The sequence below is a fragment of the Pan paniscus genome, chromosome 6, assembly GCF_029289425.2.
Source record: "Pan paniscus chromosome 6, NHGRI_mPanPan1-v2.0_pri, whole genome shotgun sequence".
NCBI lineage: Eukaryota > Metazoa > Chordata > Mammalia > Primates > Hominidae > Pan > Pan paniscus.
Window position 1 is genome coordinate 97499369 of NC_073255.2, and position 19247 is coordinate 97518615.

General features: G+C 34.9%; 1 long non-coding RNA gene across 8 annotated transcripts in view; it reads left to right on the plus strand.

Moving 5' to 3' along the window:
* Positions 1-19247, plus strand: part of LOC106634982 (uncharacterized) — a 109569-nt gene that overhangs the window by 40622 nt on the left and 49700 nt on the right. Inside the window, exon 2 of one of the 8 annotated variants that reach the window (XR_010112766.1) lies at positions 2569-2675. The exons of the other annotated variants lie outside the window; for them this stretch is intronic. This is a non-coding gene — a long non-coding RNA (uncharacterized LOC106634982). The remainder of the gene's footprint in view (positions 1-2568; positions 2676-19247) is intronic. 8 annotated transcript variants of the gene reach the window in all.

Genomic DNA, 19247 nt, shown 5'->3' on the forward strand with positions numbered 1-19247 from the left:
AGATGGAGTTTTGCTATGTTGGCCAGGCTGGTCTCGAATTCCTGACCTCAAGTGATCCTCCTGTCTTGGATTCCCAAAGTGCTGGGATTACAGGTATGAGCTGCTGCGCCCAGCCTTGGAATATTTTTAAAACTCCGTTTGTCTTTCATATTTTTTCCATTTGATTTTGATATATCACAATGTGATTTCTGTGTATGTTTATTGAAACACTCAGGACTATCCTTGTTATATTTATATGTCAACTTGACTGGTTTAAGGGATGCCCAGATAGTTGCTAAACATTATTTCTGGGTCTTTCTGGAAGAAATCAGGACATGAGTCAGTAAAGTGAGTAAAGAAGATCAGCCCTTACCTAAGAGGCAGGCATCAACCAATCCTTTGAGTTTCTGAATAGAACAGAAAGAGAGAGGAAGGGCAAATTACTGCTTTCTTCTTGAGCTGAACGTCCATCTTCTCCTGTCCTTAGACATCAGAGCTCCTGATTTTTGGGATTTCAGACTCTGGGACTTATGGCAGTATCCTGCTCCCTACCCTGCAATCCCCCACTGCATTGGACATGCACTGAATTACACCACCAGCTTTTCTGGTTCTCAGGCTTGCAGATGGCATATTGTGGGACTTCAGCCTCAATAATCACATAAGCCAATTTCCATAATAAACATCTTTTCTCTGTCTTTCCTTCTTTCCTTTCTTCCTTCCTTCCTTCCTTTGTTTCTTCCTTTCTTTTCTCTAGAACATTGGTTCAGTTAGCCTGAAGAATCTTGACTAATAAAAAGACATTTTAGTCTGGATTGGGAGTTTTATAGACTGAAAAATTTGGCCCTTGACCCTAATTCCACCTCTCGCTTACTATTTCTCTCCTTTGTTTCTGACTCTCTGATTAGATATATATGTTTGGCCTTGTAGTGAATTTCTTGAAGTTTTGTTTTATTGTGTATTTTCCATCTCATTAATTTCAATTTACCTTGTTATCTTACATATATCTTAATTTATTGTATATACAATTATCTCTTTTTTTGGAACATATTTCTTCTCATCATTACCCAGTTGCTAAATCTCATCTTTCTAATTTGCTATTTAAACCATTCAATATTTTTAAAATATTAAGGTATAATTAACATACAGTAAAATTTACCCTTTTTGTGTAGTTTCATGAGATTTTTAAAAATGCATATAAACACAACCACCACATTAATCAAAATTTAAACAGCTCTATCATGAGAAAAAACCTCTCATGACTTTTTGTAGATGCTATTACCCAACCCCACCCACTGTCAACCAGATAAATGAAATTATACAGTATTCTTTATTGATTTTTTCAATTCACATGTATTATTCATAGAGATACATTTGATTTTTTCACTTTATTAACATATAATTGAACTTTTTAGTTTTTTATTACATGAACATATTTAAGCTTTACTTTTGTCCTACACATATTTACTTTATTGTCTATCCATAATAATTTCATTATTTGAAGATTTTGTGAGTCTGATTTGCCTCTATTAATTCTACATATTCTTGTTTATGGTGTCTTGATACACTGTATGTTCATTTTTACTATGCAATATTCATTTTCCTTGGAATTATATCTAATGAAACTGTTTGAGGCCTGAGACAGAACGTGACACACTAAAGAGAATCTACATTTGCTTCTGCATATTTTTGGATTGAGATTTTCTTGAACTTCTCATTTCTTGGTAATTAGGTTGCAATATTGTGTGGAGGTCAGCTGTGATTCCAAATTTTTATTGATTATTATTTTCTTTTTTCTGTTGAGCACCAATATATAAAATGGCTGGCATAACTTCATTCTCCAGTTTGGAGAACATGAGTTTATATATAATTCACTCTTATACTAATTATAAAGTCTTTTGAGTAAAGAAATTGTACTTCAACAAAGAGAGGTCTGATTTTGCATTAGATTTTTTAAGGTGGGGGCGGGTCACACCAGATGTTAAGGATGGGGTGAACCATACCCCATAGGCCTAGGATGTGGGCTGGCTATGACAGAAAGACCAATAATGTGACTTAAAGCTGGGCCATGTGTTATCATGTGGTATCCCGGTCATGTGGTATCAGTTGACCTGAAAGCTAAGATCAACCACATGGGCAATTAATTAGTCCATCATACCTATGCAATGGGGCCCCAATAAAAGGTTTGAATATGGAAGCTGCAATGCATTGTTTTGTGTTCTCACTCCACAGAGACAGGAGAGGAAATACTCCATGTTTGGAACCCTCCTGGATTTTACCCTATGAAATTCTTCATTTGCCTAATTTTAATCTGTATCTTTTCTCTGTAATAAACTCTAACTGTGAGTATAATAGCTTCTGGTGTGTTCTATGAATTCTAGCAAATTATCAAGACTAAGGGTGGTTTTGTAATCCCCTGACATTGCAGTTGATATTAGAAAGGGCTAGCCATCTCTGGAGGACTCTGTGCTCAAACGTTGCAGTCTGGATACTGCAGGCAGGGCCCTGGGTTTATTGGATGGCTGCTGTGTTGCAAGGCTCTCCACTTTGGCCATACACTGGGTTTAAACCATTTTTACCTTCCCCCAGCAGGTTTGTGTACCAAACCTTTTGCCTTTGACAAATGCACCCAGGATAACAGGCTGCTCCAGTACTCTGCTTCTTTCTCATGCCTGCCTTCACCTGGTCTCTGCCTGAAGGTATATTATGTTTTTGATGGCTTAACAATGCTTATTAGAAGTTTTTGTTTGATTGATTTTACTCTTTCTTAGTCCAAATATCTAACCAACCACATTACTAGAAAGAGATGCAGAGTTCATTTAAAATGTTAAAATACTATGTTTGAGGAACTTGTAGAATAAGCAGAAGTTAATTGTCAGCAAACAGCTGAAAATATAAAATAAGAAAATGTGCAACTGGAGGTGAAGAAAAATTTTAGGGATGGCAATATAGAATGCAAGTGGATTTTAGAAGTATATAGACAGTTACGAAATGAAAAGAGAAAGTATAAATATTTGGTACAAGAAAAAAGAGTATTTCAGGAAAAAAATGCCCCAAGCAATGGGGAGGACCAATATTTATGACGCAATGAAAGTCAGAGAGTTTAAAGGAAGACAAAAAATGGAGCAAAGCAAGAAAGCCAAGAAAAGATAAAATTAATTGATAGAATTCATAGAAATATCTCAAATAGTAATCTGAGCTGTCCTGAAGTTATGGAGATTTTCAGTTCCATATAAGAAAATTATTTTTAAAGAAAGGTTAAATTTATCCTCCATCCAAATGTGAAAGAGTAGATCAATAATTAGAAGGATTGATGGAATATTTAAATCATAGTTCCACAAGCATCTGGACTCAGTAGTAAACTATTGATATTGGCATTATAAAGGGGTTAATTTATAATGGTGAAAATATAATCTATGAAATACACAGCATGACTACATAGAGACATTTAACAGTATGATGCTGAATTGGTTTTCTCATGTTGCTAGAGCACCAGGTAAGAAAATGGGATTGATTTCTATAACATCATGTCTAGTTTTGAAATGTACCTCTTGTTTATATAGAATACATCTATTCATGAATTTCAAACAAACATACAAAACAACCATATCTCCTGAGCATACATAAAAAGAAACCATGTAAAAAGTAAAGTTACTTTCAAACAGATCTTCCTTTTTTAAAATAATTATCCTTTACTTGCTGAAGTCTAACTCACATGTAGCCAAACTCATGTTTTGGCTTGATTTTTATATTGAAAGACAAAAGATTTCAATAGTTCAGTGTGTATTCATCTGTTTATTTGGGGCTTAGGAGTAATGTAAGACATAAGGCATAGTCACCACGGTATTTTGTATTGTTGTTGACTTTCTTTTTCTTTGCTTTTTCCTGCTTTGGATGCACAGAGACTTATGACAAGAATATGTCTAAGTCAATGTGCTGAATATTGGCCTTTAACTTGTGCCAGCTTTTTGTCTGTCCTCATGACTTTCAGTTACACTGACTGTACAATTTGGACTTGCATTCTCATAATTGATTTGAGGATGAAATTAACTTTTATGAAACTTTTGGCTTGAGTATTGCCATCCTAAACTAGATGCATTTTACTGATCACAATTTGTCATCTAACACACTCTTTGTGTTTTAAGTGAGGTACAATCATTTTATTTTTTTCCATCATAAATGGCCATGATATAAAGTGTATTCTACTTTGGAGAGAATGATTGAAGCTATCTCCATACATAAAGCACTTTGGCTGAAAGGTGCTGTATTTCTGAAATAGGCTTTCATTATTTATTGACTCACTGCCCTATAATAATTTTTCTGAAGCACTTTTGATCTGTTTTATAAATATCGTGTTTTCATTTTGAAAGTATTTAGCATGCTGGAAAACTTACCACTTAAAAAATTATCATAATGGTCCTTCAAAAAGGATTTTGTTTAAGTAGCCGGTAGTTGAAACCTGTTCTCTGGACTCAGGCAAACATTTGGGAACAAGTCATAGCTGTGAGCATTGTCAAAATGGTTAATAACACCAACATCATATGCGCTAAGGGAAATGAGTGGTGACAAATTTAGGTGAAAACAAGGCAAGAGCGTTATCATTCTGAAATGTAACCTTTTGCTTTAAAATGTCAAGGATAGGATGTCAAAAACAGCTTTTTACCTCATCAGGAAGAGTAGGTTAATTTAAAAATCCTGTTAATGCTAGCTGAGTACATGAAGTTCAATAAATCTCTGCTGAATATATCAGCCTATGAACAATTTAGTTTGTGATATCTTAAGCCAGTCCTAGAACAGTATTTTGCACATAATAGGCACTACTAAATATTTGTGTTATGATTTAAGGAATTTTAAAAAAATTAATAATCTATCCCATAGTCACCATTTTCAGGGTTGAACTTCCTGAAATGTTTAAGTCCTTGAGGGCTTGGTTCTGACCTTCAATCCTTATCTAGTTCAGAGCCCTGCAAGCTGGAAAGCACACCCATTTTAAGAAGGTGGAGATTTTAAGAACAGTTCAGACTTGGCTATACAGTTTGTTCCTGTCATTCAGTTTTTTTTTTCTTATTTAGTTTTACATTTATTTATTCAAATGTCAGCTTCTTTGAGCTGACTTCCCTGACTGCTCCAACTCTGGTAACCATGATATTTCAGCACTTTATCATATATATTTTTATTTCTGTAGGGTTTAGTGTCATCTAAAATTGTCATGGTCATTTATTTGTTTGTTTTTGTATGATCTCTCTTCCCAATTAGAGTGTAAGTTTGCCTATCTTATCATTAACTCTCCAGAAGTGCGTTAGCATATTGTAGGCACTGAATCAGTATTTATTAAATATATGCCTAAGTCTTTAAAATGTGTGATCACCTCTGAAGTTGCCGGGAAAATATAAGTCATTTCCCCAGGGAAGGCACCGACTGGTATTCCTTTTTCTTCCATACAATTTGTAACTCTTGTGAGGGAGGTTCTGACAACAAAGGGAATGACATTTATTTGTTTATGTGTTTCAGTATTCCTCATTTTAATTCTAGCAATTTAATGTAGGGAGATACTACTTTTGGACTCTATTTAAAGTGTCTTTGAGGAATATCTAAGATTCCATCAGTTAGTGATGAGGTGGTGCTGCCCTCCCAGACCAGAGACATGACATGCAGTTTAAATATGGAAAATGTTTTGGGGATGAAAAATAATTGGTTCATTAATATGACAGTAGCAAGGAGTTTAGAAATGGGGGAAATTATTTTGACAAGTATAAACTGTGACTTAGAAAACTAGAAACAGACTACTCAATAGAAAGTGAAGCTGAATAACTAAGGGTGAATACAATTGGGCATTTAATAAGTATTTGTCAGAATGAATTGACACTGAAGTTTTCCTTTTAAAAATAGCATTCCTATGTTATTCCATGTTCAAAACACTTACCACTTGAACATAGCATCACCGAGACAAATTTACTGATTTAATTCACTCATTAAAAATTTACTTTATATAAATTTCTATGTGATTTGTAAGAAGTGTTTATCAGATTTATACTACTGCAGGGAAATATTAAATAATGATTGATCTTGAGTGAAATATTGAGAGGCCAATATTCCAAGTGTTATATTATCCCAAGTGCTAATAATAAATGGTGTTAGAGAAAACGAACTGATTAGATGAGAGTTTACTGACATTTTAAAAAATCATTTAAATTATGTGGTGGTAATAAAGCTCTATTTTATGTTTGCTAATGGCACATACAATAAACTGCCTAAGATGATTTTGGGTTGGTTGTAATGTAGGGTGAGTGAGATTAATATGTTTTAAAATGACAAGTCATATGTCATAAAAATCCTCTTGAGTTTTAACAGATTTGTTTCTTGTTAATAAACACATGAAATTGCATTTAAAAGGTTAATGGGGAGAATAATCTCACACGAGGGAGAAATTGTTAGGCTCCTAGAACCTTTTCCTTGGGATCATAGTAAGTGACATTTTTCTGAAGGTTCCACCAAAACTATTAAAAACGAGTCAACCGTAGAGAGTGATTATCTTTTAAATTAGCCACTGATTACTAGCTAGTTTCAGGAAATGCCAGTTTTAGGAAAATAAATAGTAATTTGTTTCAATGTCTCCTACATTTTTAGGTATGTAAATGGCCTAGGGCTGTGAATATCAGTAAAGTAGAACTTCTTACATACTCTACTTATTCCTCAAGAGACTGGACTCAGTTTGGAAATAAGGTCATTTTTGAAATGTCATTTCTGAACAAATAGCTTATAGTGAATACTTAACAATTATGATTACTGCACTTTTTGCCCTTTTAGTCATATGTTAAGAAAGAAAATTAAAATCTTAAAAAATTAAAGTATTTTTGATGGTAGAAATATGAAGAGTATAAAATAGTATAACAATATTTATGGTAGTAAACAATAGTTACAAAAATAGTAAAGCAGTACCATATTGTTTCCAACATGTTTAATGCCTCTGTTGGCCAGGTTCATCCATACATAATCTCTTAATAATAATCTTTTAAGATAATTACCCCAATTATTGGAGTAGGAATTCTAATAACAAATACATGTAATAGCTTGTCTTTTGTTTCACAGTTCAGATGTGAACTGTGACCCAGTTTGACCCAGATCTCTCTCTATGCTGATAATCATGTTTATAAAGACTGTAGTACATTCATTGACTATGAGCCTTAGTTTGTCATCTATAAAATGTTGACAGTATCTACTTCCTAAAATATTTATACTAATGAAATAAGACAAATGCATATAAATTACTAGCGCAGTGTCTTCCCATAGAAAGTGTTAAATAGATATTAGTTATCTTTACTATTATTATAATTATGACAATTTTCTAATGTTTTATTTTGAAATGATCAGCTACTTAGGTTTCAAAGCTATCTCTGTTTAACTTTTGCACCATCCTTTTGAGGAGCAACTCACTGTCATTTGTTTGAAAATAAAAATTTGCCTAAACAGAGAAAAAATATTAGAGCATTTGTGCTTCATGTTTTGTTTCCCGAGAAGTTTATATTTTCATGAAGTATATTGTAAGTTAATATATTTTTCTTGTTTTCACATTAAATATGGATTATAATTAGAGATTACTATAGGCCCAATGTTTGCCATAAGAATGTATGACATTTAGCCACAGGAAGTAATAACCAGTTCACATGCAAAACAGAAACTAGGAAGAGATGACACTCATCATTTTAAACAATTGTACTGTCTCAGTAGGCTTTTGGTTGTTACTGACAAAATCTGTTCCACTTGGTTTCTTTTTCCTTATTTTCCCCCACTTCCTTAATATGTACCTTCTGTTTATCTACAGGTACACTTGCAAATTTACATAATTGGTCTTTGCTTATATAAAACGAGTCAGAGTTTATAACATAGGGAATTTATTGTGTGATTTTTATATGGTCAATAAAGTTCTTTGATTCACAAAGATTAAGATATTTTGGAAACTGTGAGCTCCACTAGTTTGTTTACATAATTCAACTTATATAACACTTTAATTAACACTGAACCATCAATCAAACCAAGGCATAGTTATATAATCAAAATGGAAAAATAAAAGTAAAAGTGTTTAATAGATTTTCTGGGAAAGTTCAGGGTACCATGAATAATGCAAATGGCACATAATTGGACTCAAGTTACTTAAAACACCAGTTCTGCTACTAATTAACTGTTCTACTTAGGAAAATCATTTAACTTCAACTTTCTCATCTACGCCATGAAGTAGTTGAATTAAATGTGTGGTATCTAAACTATGAAGAAGCCCTAATAGGCTCTCCAGAATTATTCAAATACCTTCCAAAGGTGCTGAGTGATATCAAATATGGGGATTTCCAACCATTCTTGTTAAATTCATTTAATGCTGTTCTGCTCTCATCTGATTTACTGGTGCTCTCAGAACATTTTCATTTGTTAAGAAAGGCTTACGTTGCTAGTAACATTTGAAAAACAACTCGATTTCTAAGGTCATTTCTAACACTAAGTTTTATTTTCCATTATTCCAAATGGGAGGACTGAATCTAAAGTGCATATTAACTTTGGAAAAGTGCTTTTGGCTTTCAGAAAAGGAATATATTAGGAACATAAAATTTATATAACTATTTTGCAAAGTAGTTTTGAACAGTAAAGGATTTTGAGGGTCAGAAAAAACTGCCTTTTTGCAATTGTTCCTTCATACATACAGTATGCTTTTTCCTGGCCCTGCTTCTACCATTTGTCAATCACTGTATCAACTCATTTTAACTTACATTATGTCTCCAATATTTAGCAATTGAAAGTAAAAGAGAAAGAAAAGGAAATTAAGAAGTGACAGTGAGGGACTAATTTTGAAAGTCACAGAAATATACTGTGTTGCATTGTATGAAATTTTGAAGTTAACTATAATATTTAGCTAATATTTCTTTGCAATGCAGTTAGGTAAAGACACTTTTAGATATTCTACATAATTAATGAAAGATTTTAATTTTACATGATTTCAATGCACAATAATGCTAAACTGAGGAATGAACATAATGCACACACTGGGAGACTTAAGAAAATTGCTTAGACGTAAGGTGGAGCTTTAGATTAGAGCTCTTAGATTCCTAATAATTCCTAGACATATTTTTTTCTGAGATACTGTATGTATTACAAGACTAGCTAATATTTATTCTTTCATTTGCAGTAGCCATTTATTTTTTCTATTTAGATACTATAGCCTAGTATTGGCCTATTTATATATTTCCTTAATTTAATTTATTTATTTTGTTTTTTAAAACATTGTTTTTCTGCTATTGCTCATTTATCTAGCAACATTGTATATGTGTGTGTGCATATAAAATAATGCACTGTTATAGAGTCATCGTTTCCTGGGGCCAAAGCTGTCATTATAAAACATGTAGTCTATCACTGCTAATGTCAATTTTATTATTTCCTTTGCCAATTCTTGCTCTATCTATATATCCTGGGAATTTACTATGTGATTTTGAAAAGTTAGTAATAATTACTATATTTCTGCTGCATTTTGGGGAGATGTTGGTGCCACGAGTAGTGTTTTCATCTCCCTAAATTTCCACATAAAACACACTGAGCAATTAGGATGGTAAAGACCAAACCTCAGAAAAAATGACTACAACAAAAAGAAGTGCTACCAAAATCTAAGCAAAAAATACCAACATCTACTAGATTCATTTGAAATCTGTATGAAGGAAGTGGAGGCTATGAGAAAAGGAAAACCCCAAAGTGATCATCAGGAACATAGTGAAATGGGTGTCAGGCCATTGTGAGATGAACAGTATAACTGGTAGGGGGATACAGACTTCAATTTTCAGATGACTTCAGACTTCACGGAATCATCAGAAAGTCTAAAACACCTGGAAGTAGTTTGCACCCTGAGAACTCTTGAACACACAAAAGCTCTTTTCTAGCAAAAAGCACATGTGTAGAGAAAATGTTGGGAGAAGAAAAATTCAGTAGAACAGAGATAATAGAAGCAAAGAAAGAGAATATCAAGATAAAGTTGGGAGAGGGAAAGTGAGGAGAAAGAACTCACAAAGTACACAGACATTTTTTATTACTTCAGTAAGGTTAATAGAGTTACAGAGCTACAAAACTAGAAAATTATTTGAGAATGTCTCTCCCTCCTAAAAGCATAAGAAAACTAATTTTACTTAAAAAATAATGGCAGAAAAGTACCTTGGTTAAATTCCACACAAACTATTTTAAAAGAAAAGGGAAAGTGAGATTGAATGACATCTTGCAGAAAAACTGTAAACCAATGTTTCAGAATAAAATGAAGAAATTAAAAGAGTAAGAGTTACGAAAAAACATTATGGATTAGAAATTTTAAAGTTAAAAATTTGATTATTAGAAAAACAGAAAATGGGCCGGGTGCAGTGGCTCACACCTGTAATCCCAGCACTTTGGGAGGCCGAGGCGGGCGGATCACCTGAGGTCAGGTGTTGGAGACCAGCCTGGCCAACATGGTGAAACCCCGTGTCTACTACAAATACAAAAATTAGCCTGGCATAGTGGTGGGCACCTGTATTCCCAGCTACTTGGGAGGCTGACACAGGAGAATCCCTTGAACCCGGGAGGTGGAGGTTGCCGTGAGCCTTGATCACCTCACTGCACTCCAGCCTGGGTGACAAGAGCGAGACTCCATCTCAAAAATAAATAAATAAATAAATAAATAAATAAATAAATAAAAAAGAAAAACAGAAAATAAAAAAGAGAAGTGACAAAGTTCTGTTATGTTTTGACTTTTTAATAATAGCCATCCTGACTGGTGAGGAATAGTAATTCATTGTGGTTTTGGTTTGCATCTCTCTAATGATTAGTGATGTTGAACAATTCTTCATATGCTTCTTGGCTATGTGTTTGTTTTCTTTTGAGAAGGGTTTGTTCATGTCCTTTGCCTTTTTTTTTTTTTTTTTCGAGACAGAGTCTCGTTCTGTCACCCAGGCTGGACTGCAGTGGTACAATCTCGGCTCACTGCAACCTCTGCCTCCTGGGTTCAAGCGATTCTGTTGCCTCAGCCTCCGGAGTAGCTGAGACTACAGGCGCGTGCTGCCACGCCCAGCAAATTTTTGTATTTTTGGTAGAGACCGAGTTTCACCATGTTGGCCAGGCTGATCTTGAACTCCTGACTTCAGGTGATCCACCCGCCTCGGCCTCTCAAAGTGCTGGGATTACAGGTGTGAGCCACTGTGCCTGGCCGCCCATTTTTTAATGTTTTTTTGTTTTGTTTTGTTTTGTTTTTTTGCTTGTTGATTTGTTTAAATTTCTTATAGATTCTGGATGTTAGACCTTTGTTGAATGCGGTTTGCAAATAGTTTTCTCTCATTTTTCAGGTTGTTTACTCTGATGATAGTTTATTTTGCTGTGCAGAAGCTCTTTAGTTTCATTAAGCCCTTTTTGTCTGTTTTTGGTTTTGTTGCAATTCTCTTTGGCGTCTTTATCATGAAATTTTTTCCAAGGTCTATGTCCAGATGGTATTTCCTAGGTTTTCTTCTAGGGTTTTATAGTTTTAGGCTTTACATTTAAATCTTTAATCCATCTGGAGTCTATTTTTGTATATGGTGAAAGGTAGGGGTACAGTTTCATTTTTCTGCATACTACTAGTCAGTTATCCTAGCACCATTTATTGAACAGAGAGTCCTTTCCCCATTGCTTATTTTTGTCATCTGTGTCAAAGATCAAATGATTGTAGGTGTGCAGCTTTATTTCTGGGTCCTCTAAATTGTTCAATTGGTCTATGTGTTTGTTTTTGTACCAATACCATACTATTTTGGTTACTGTACTCTGTATGGTTTGAAGTCAGGTAGTGTGATGCCTCTGGCTTTGTTCTTCTTGCTTAGGATTGTGTTGGCTATTCAGTCTCTTCTTTTAGTTCCATGTGAATTTTAGAATAGTTTTTTTATAATTATGTGAAAATGATTTTGGTAGTTTGATAGAGGTAGCATTGAATCTGTAAATTGCTTTGGGTACTATGGCCATTTTAACAATTTTGATTCTTCCTATTCATGAGCATGGAATGTTTTTCCATATGTTGGTGTTGTCTCTGATTTCTTTTAGCAGCATTTTGTAGTTCTCCTTGTACAGATCTTTCAGCTCCTTAGTTAGCTTTATTTCTAGGTATTTTCCTTTTTAGGTGGCTGCTGTGAATGGGAGTGCTCCTTGATTTGGCTCTCAGCTTGGACATTATTGGTGTGTAGAAATGGTACTGATTTTTTTCCATTTATTTTCTATTTTGAAGCTTTAAGTTGTTTATCAGATATAGGACTCTTTCAGAGAGAGAGAAACTATGGGATTTTCTAGATATAAAATCCTATGGTCTATGAAGAGAGAGAGTTTTACTTCCTCTCTTCCTTTTTGGATGCCTTTTATTTCTTTCTCTTACCTGATTGCTCTTGTTAGAACTATTGTATTATACTGTGTTGAACAGGTGTTGCAATAGTGGGCATCCTGTCTTATTTGGGCTCTCAAGGGAAATGATGTTGGCTATGAGTTTGTCATAGATGGCTCTTATTATTTTCAGGTATGTCCCTTTGATGCCTAGTTTGTTGAGGATTTTTAACATGAAGGGATGCTGAATTTTATTAAAAGCTTTTTCTGTGTCTATTGAGATCATCATGTGTTTTTTGTTTTTAGTTCTCTTTATGTAATGAATAACAATTATATATTTGAGTATATTGAACCAACCTTTCATCCCAGGAATAAACCCTACTTCAACATGGTGGATTAGCTTTCTGATGTGCTACTGGGTTTCACTCGCTAGTATTTTGTTGAGAATGTTTGCATCTGTGATCATCAGGGATATTGACCTGAAGCTTTGTTTCTTTGTTGTGTCCTTCATGTTTTGGTATCAGAATGATCTTGGCCTCATATAGTGAGTTAAAGAGGAGTCTCTCCTCAATTTTTTGAAATATTTTCAGTAAAATTGGAACCAGTTCTTCTTTATACATCTGATAGAATTTGGCTGTTAATCTATCTGGTCCCAGGGCTTTTTCTGATTGGTGGGATTTTTATTATTGATTTGATTTCCATACTCATTATTAGTCTCTTTAGGGTTTCATTTTCTTCCTGGTTAACTCTTAGGAGGTTGTATGTTTCTAGAAACTTATCAATTTCTTGTAGGTTTTCTACTTTGGGTACGTAGAGGTGTACCTAATAGTCTCTGAGGGATTTTCTGTATTTCTGAGGGGTTGGTAGTAATGTTCTTTTTATCATTTCTGACTGCGTTTATTTGGATCTCCTCTCTTTTTTTTTTTCTTTGTTACTTTAGCTAGCAGTCTATTAATCTTATTTATTCCTTCAAAAGACAATCTTTTGGTTTTGTTGATCGTTTGGATGGTTTTTTGTGTCTCCATTTGATTAAATTCAGCTGATTTTGGTTATTTTCTTCTGCTAGCTCTAGGGCTGGGTTTATTTTTTTACTTCTTCTATTTTTTTTTTTTTCTATTTCCTCTGGGTGTGATTTTAGGTTGTAAATTTGAGATCTTTCTAACTTTCTGATGTGAGCATTTAACATTATAAACTTTCCTCTTACTGCTTTAGCTGTGCACCAAAGACTCTGCTATGTTGTATTTTTGTTCTAATAAATTACAAAGAATTTCTTAGTTTCTACCTTAATTTTACTATTTACCTAAAAGTCATTCAGGAGCAGGTTAATTTTCAGGTAATTGTATGTTTTTGAGAGATCTTCTTAGTATTGACTACTAGTTTTATTGTGCTGTGGTCTGTGAGTGTGGTTGGTATGATTTTGGATTTTTTTAATTTTTTGAGAATTGCTTTATGGCCAAGTGTGTGATCAATTTTAATGTGTGGGCCACATGCTGTTGAGAAAATCGTATGTTCTTTTACAGTTCATTGGAGTGTTCTTTAGATGTCTGCTAGGTCAATTTAGTCAAATGTCGAATTAGATCCTGAACATCTTTGTTAGTTTTCTCTCAGTGATCTGTCTAATGCTGTCAGTGGGGTGTTGAAGTTTCCTATTACTGTTCTGTGCTTATCTAAGTCCCTTCATAGGTCTCTAAGAACTTGTTTTATGAATCTGGGTGCTCTAGTGTTAAGGTCATATACAATTAAGATAGTTAAGTCTTCCTGTTGAACTGAACATTTTATTACCATGTGGTGCCCTTTCTTGCCCTTCATGATCATTGTTGGTTTAAAGTTTGTTTTGTCTGAAATTAAAATAGTAACTTGTCCTTTTTGTTTGTTTGTTTGTTTCACATTTGCTTGGTAGATTTTTCTCCACCTCTTTACTTTGATCCTATCGGTGTCATTGCATGTGAGATGAGTCTCTTGAAGATAGTGTAACTTGGTTCTTGCTTCTTCATCCAACTTGCTATTCTATGTCTTGTAAGTGAGGTGTTTAGCCTATTTACGTTCAAGGTTAATATGGATATGCGCATATTTGGTCCTGTCATTGTGTTGTTATGTAGACTTGATTATGTAGTTGCTTTGTAGTGTAAATGGTCTATGTACTTAAGTGTGCTTTTGTGGTGGCTGGTAACAATCTTTCATTTCCATGTTTTGAACTTGCTTAAGGACCTCTTATAAGGCAGGTATGATAGTAATGAATTCATTTTCACTTACGAAGCTTAGTTTGGATATGAAATTCTTGTTTAGAGTTTATTTTCTTTAATAATGCTAAATATAGGCCTTCAATCTCTTCTAGTTGGTACAGTTTCTGCTGAAAGGTCCACTGTTAGCCTGATGGGGTTCCTTTGGAGGTGACCCACCCTTTCTCTCTAGCTGCCATTAATGTTTTTTACTTTTGCTTTGACCATAAAGAGTCTGATGATTATGTGTCTTGGACATAGTCATCTTATATAGTATCTTGTGGAGTTTTCTGAATTTCCTAAATTTGAATGTTGAAACAACCTTCAACACCCAGAGGAAATAGAAACAAACAAACAAAAAAAGAAGCAACCTTCTCTCTAGTGAGATTAGGGAAATTTTATTGGTCAATATCTTCAAAAAGTTTTCCAAGTTGCTTGCTCTCTTTCCCCCTCTTTCAGGGACACCAATAAGTCATAGGTTTGCTCTCTTAATAAAATCCCATAATTTTCAGAAGTTTTGTTCAATTCTTTTTTATTTATTTTTGTCTGATTAAGTTGATTTGAAAAACTGGTCTTTGAGCTTTGAGATTCTTTCCTCAGATTGGTCAATTCTGCTGTAAATGCTTCCATTTGTAATTCTTATAGTGAGCTTTCAATCTCTATTAGGTTACTTTGCTTCTTTCTTAAAATAGCTATTTTGAGTTTCATCTCTTGTATCATTTTACTGGATTCTCTAGATTCCTTTGAGTGGTTTCAACTTTCTCCTGAATTTTAATGATCTTCGTTGCCATCCAGATTCTGAATTTTAAGTATGTAATTTCAGCCATTTCACCTCGTCAAGAACCATTCCTGGGGAGCTAGTGTAGCTTTCTGGAGATAAGAAGACATCCTGGCTTTTGAGTTGCCAGAGTTCTTGCAGTGGTTCTTTATTATGTGTGTAGGCTGATTTTCCTTTAATATTTGAAGTTAATGTCCTTTTGATGGGACTTTTTGCTTTTATATTCATGGGGTCCTTGAGGGTTTGTGGTTTAAGTCAGTCAACTGGCTTCGTTTCTGGACAATTTCAGGGGTCCCGGGCTCAGGTCAGCACTCCTGGGCTATATGTTCTAACCTGGAGGGTTGACATCAGGCCCACCACTTTGTTCTCTGGTCCTTTGAGGTTAGCCACCTGCTGCACTGGAGGAGTCAAGGTACTCCCAGTCTTCTGGAAACAACACACCAAGCTGGGGGGAGGTACCGGCAAAAGCACTTTGTTGGGTGGTGGCAGCAGGGTCTGCACTTACATGCACTGGCAATGGCAGCTGGTGGCCAGAGAGTCTATGCAAGTGGGTATATTGGTGAAGGCAGGGCTGTGGTGGTGAGGTACACACATGTACTGGTGACAGTGAAGCAGGAGTCTGTCCACACATGCACCACAGGTGAGTGTGTGCTGGCTAAGTGTTGGGGGGAGGCTGCTGGGGGAGTGCATGTCAGTGGGGGCCCGTCTGCTGAAGTTATCTGATAAGTGGAGTCTACCAGCTAAGAAGCTATAGTGGCAGATTCTGGAAAGCACCCTGGCTGAGGATCCAATGCTGCACTGCAAACAGGTATGGCCAGGGAGGGGACCCAGAAGAGGCCAGCAGATATGGTGGTGCTGAGATCAGATTGACCCTGTCCCATGAGCAAGACAGCCCTGCTCTGACCTGGTAAGACAGTCAACAAAGGCCAAAGACACCTAGAGGAGTGTGACACACCTTGGGATGGGCATCACTGCCTGTGCTCCACTGCTGCTATTCCCACACCAAATCTTCTAGGCTCCTCACAGGCTGGAGTCCTGTCCCTGCCACTTCTCCAAGCAGCTTTCCCTGCCAGCTCAGATGTCAGTGGGATCATGGGGTCCCCTTCAGCCAGGATTCCAGAGGTCTCTGATGAGAGTGGGCCACTCCTCACCTATTCAGCTCATCCCTTCACCAGGAGCCACTGGGGGCTGCAAACAAGCCTTGGTGCTTGGCAGCCCCATGCAGGGTTCCCAGATTCCTCCCCGTTCAGCCCAGCATCTTCATCCTCCCTCTGTGTATTCTCAGTCCTCTCTTTCTGCAGATCTGCTCAGAGTTTGCGGGTCTTCTTCATCAAGATATATTTTCTTAAATGTATTGGACTTAAAAAAAGAAAGAAAATATTTTGGACATCCAGACAAAAGACAAATTGCAAAAAAAAAAAAGTACAAATTGTCATCAGACCTTTTCAAAGCAACATGCTACGTTAGACAAAAGTAGGACATTATTTAAGATACTCAAGAAAAGAAAAACGTGAACTGGGGATTATACATTCAACCCCAAATACTTCAAATATGGAGGCCACAAGCAACCTTTTAGAACGTGCCATCTTCTATAGGTATTTTCTACCATATTGTTACTATTCATGAGTCATCTAATAATGAGTTTAGGTAACCTAAATGATTGAAGAGCCATCAACAAATGAACCAGTGTTGATATGGAATATATTTACCTGTATATCAAAATAAAATAATGGATTATAAGAAAATCAGTGTTGCAGAGAGTGGCTATACATTCTCACCATGTACACTGTACAATTATTAACCACTGAGGGAGAATGAGGAAATTATGTGAAAAATAAGATGCTCAATAACTGACTTTCAGATATTATTTTGGAGAAATAAGATACTACTTTAAATCAGATAATGATAACAGGGTGTCAAAGGAGATAAAAAAGTTAGCACATAATTTAAATATTTCTCATGGCACAAAGTATCAATAAATAAAATCAAAGGAAAAGCAAGAGTGAGGGATTAAGGATAGTACATAGAGGCATTGTATGTGTGTAAAAATTAGTATAGGATATATAAATAGCACTTTGTGTAAAATATATAGTTATATTTTAAAATTCGAAAAGATAAACCTTTTTTATCAAAAAGTTACTAATAGTTTAAAGGTATAAATAAGCTGGAGGGAACACCATTTGAATGGATCTAGACTTCTTTGGATATACTCTGGTAGATCTTAATTTGCAACTATGAAAATTATAAAAGTATAAAACAACATTGTTAAAAATGTCTCCCAAAATTGAAAGTACAATGGAACAGATTAGCCTAAAAATGTATAGAGCTAGTTTCATTTCTATGCAGAATGGAACTAATCTAAGGATAATAAAATGTAGTTCTGGACTACACATCTCTTGTGGGAAATATATAAAGGAAAAAAATTAAGAATTGAATTCTTCATAAGCATATTAATGGTGATAGGGCGAGTGTTATTCTGAGACTCTTTTGTATGCAGTTTAGAAGATAAAGCAAGTTCATAAATTTTGGTGTCACAAAACTGTAGAATATTTGGCCTGGAGAAAAAGAGATACAGATGTAAGATCAATGAAGTTAAATAAAACTCTGTTAACTTGAATTTGAATTATAACTATCAGTATAAACTCATGAACTCATGTACTTTATAAATAACATGGTATACATACTCTGGGTGTCTTCGCTTCAGAGGCCAGGGAATAATAATGAACCCCATAGCAATGAGCATTCTTTCACTCAGGCTATGGTCTCTAAATACATTTTCACACAAAGAAACTTAAAATAATTTTTTAAATTATTTAAAAAATAGTCAAAGCAGGAAAGATACTACATGAGCCTGGAGTATACTGTTAGGCTACCAAGAAATGTGTCTATCAAAGGCTACCGGTGTCATGCCAAAAGGGCACAGAAGCCAAAGTTTTTCCCAATGGTCAAAAATGGGGTCATTGATTGTTAACATAAAGAATACTGCAATGGATTAAAAAACATCACGCATGTTTAAATCCATGCATGCATCGTAAAACCTTTATTGTAAAAAATCCTCATCTTCGAATGATGAGAAGAAATTGACTCATTATTTTAAAACCAATAAACAGAGAGAAAACACCATTCACTGTGTTTTCTATGCTATTTGCACTCCAGTTAACCAAAGAGTTGATAAAAGAAAGTTTCTTCTTATAGAAGTATCCAAAAAAAATTAAGAAATATTAGAATTATATCATCATTTTGCAATCTCTAATTAATTAGTGGACCCAAGAAATTATCATCAATGACTGATAATAGCACAAAAACAGAGTAAAGCAGGCAATATATCCCTTCTAATGGGAATGACCATGACCAACTATGAAATAGCCTTGCAAAACAAAACACACAAAAAACTAAATCTTATCCTGCCTCCATAGTAACTACAGAAAATATGGGAGGCAGAAGAATGTGTTAAGTAGCACCACGGTAATGTAATGAGCAAAATCTGGGGCTAACTACAGTATTTCTTCCATAAAAGATTGCCAGAAAAATAATATAATGGAAGGTGAAACTCTAGTAAAAGAAACGTATGAGATATATTAACTAAGTGTAATCCACAGATCTTTCTAGGATTGCAAATGGCAGACAAAAGTTATAAAAGTTACGAAATGTAAACCCTGGATATTTGATGATAATGTGGACTTACTGTTAATTTTCAGGTGTTATGTTGGTGGTGCTATGTGTAGAAAAAGAGGCATTATGTTTTAGAGATTTACACTGAAATATTTATTCATGAAAAGGTGTAATACTTTCAATTTGCTTTAAAATAATCAGGGGTATGAGGAAGTGAGTTGTGTACAGATAAAACCAGATGGCTCAAAAGTTGATAACTGCTGACACTGGAGAGTGGAGAAATAGAACTTCACTCTACTTCTGTTGCTACATTTGTGTGTTTTGAGGTT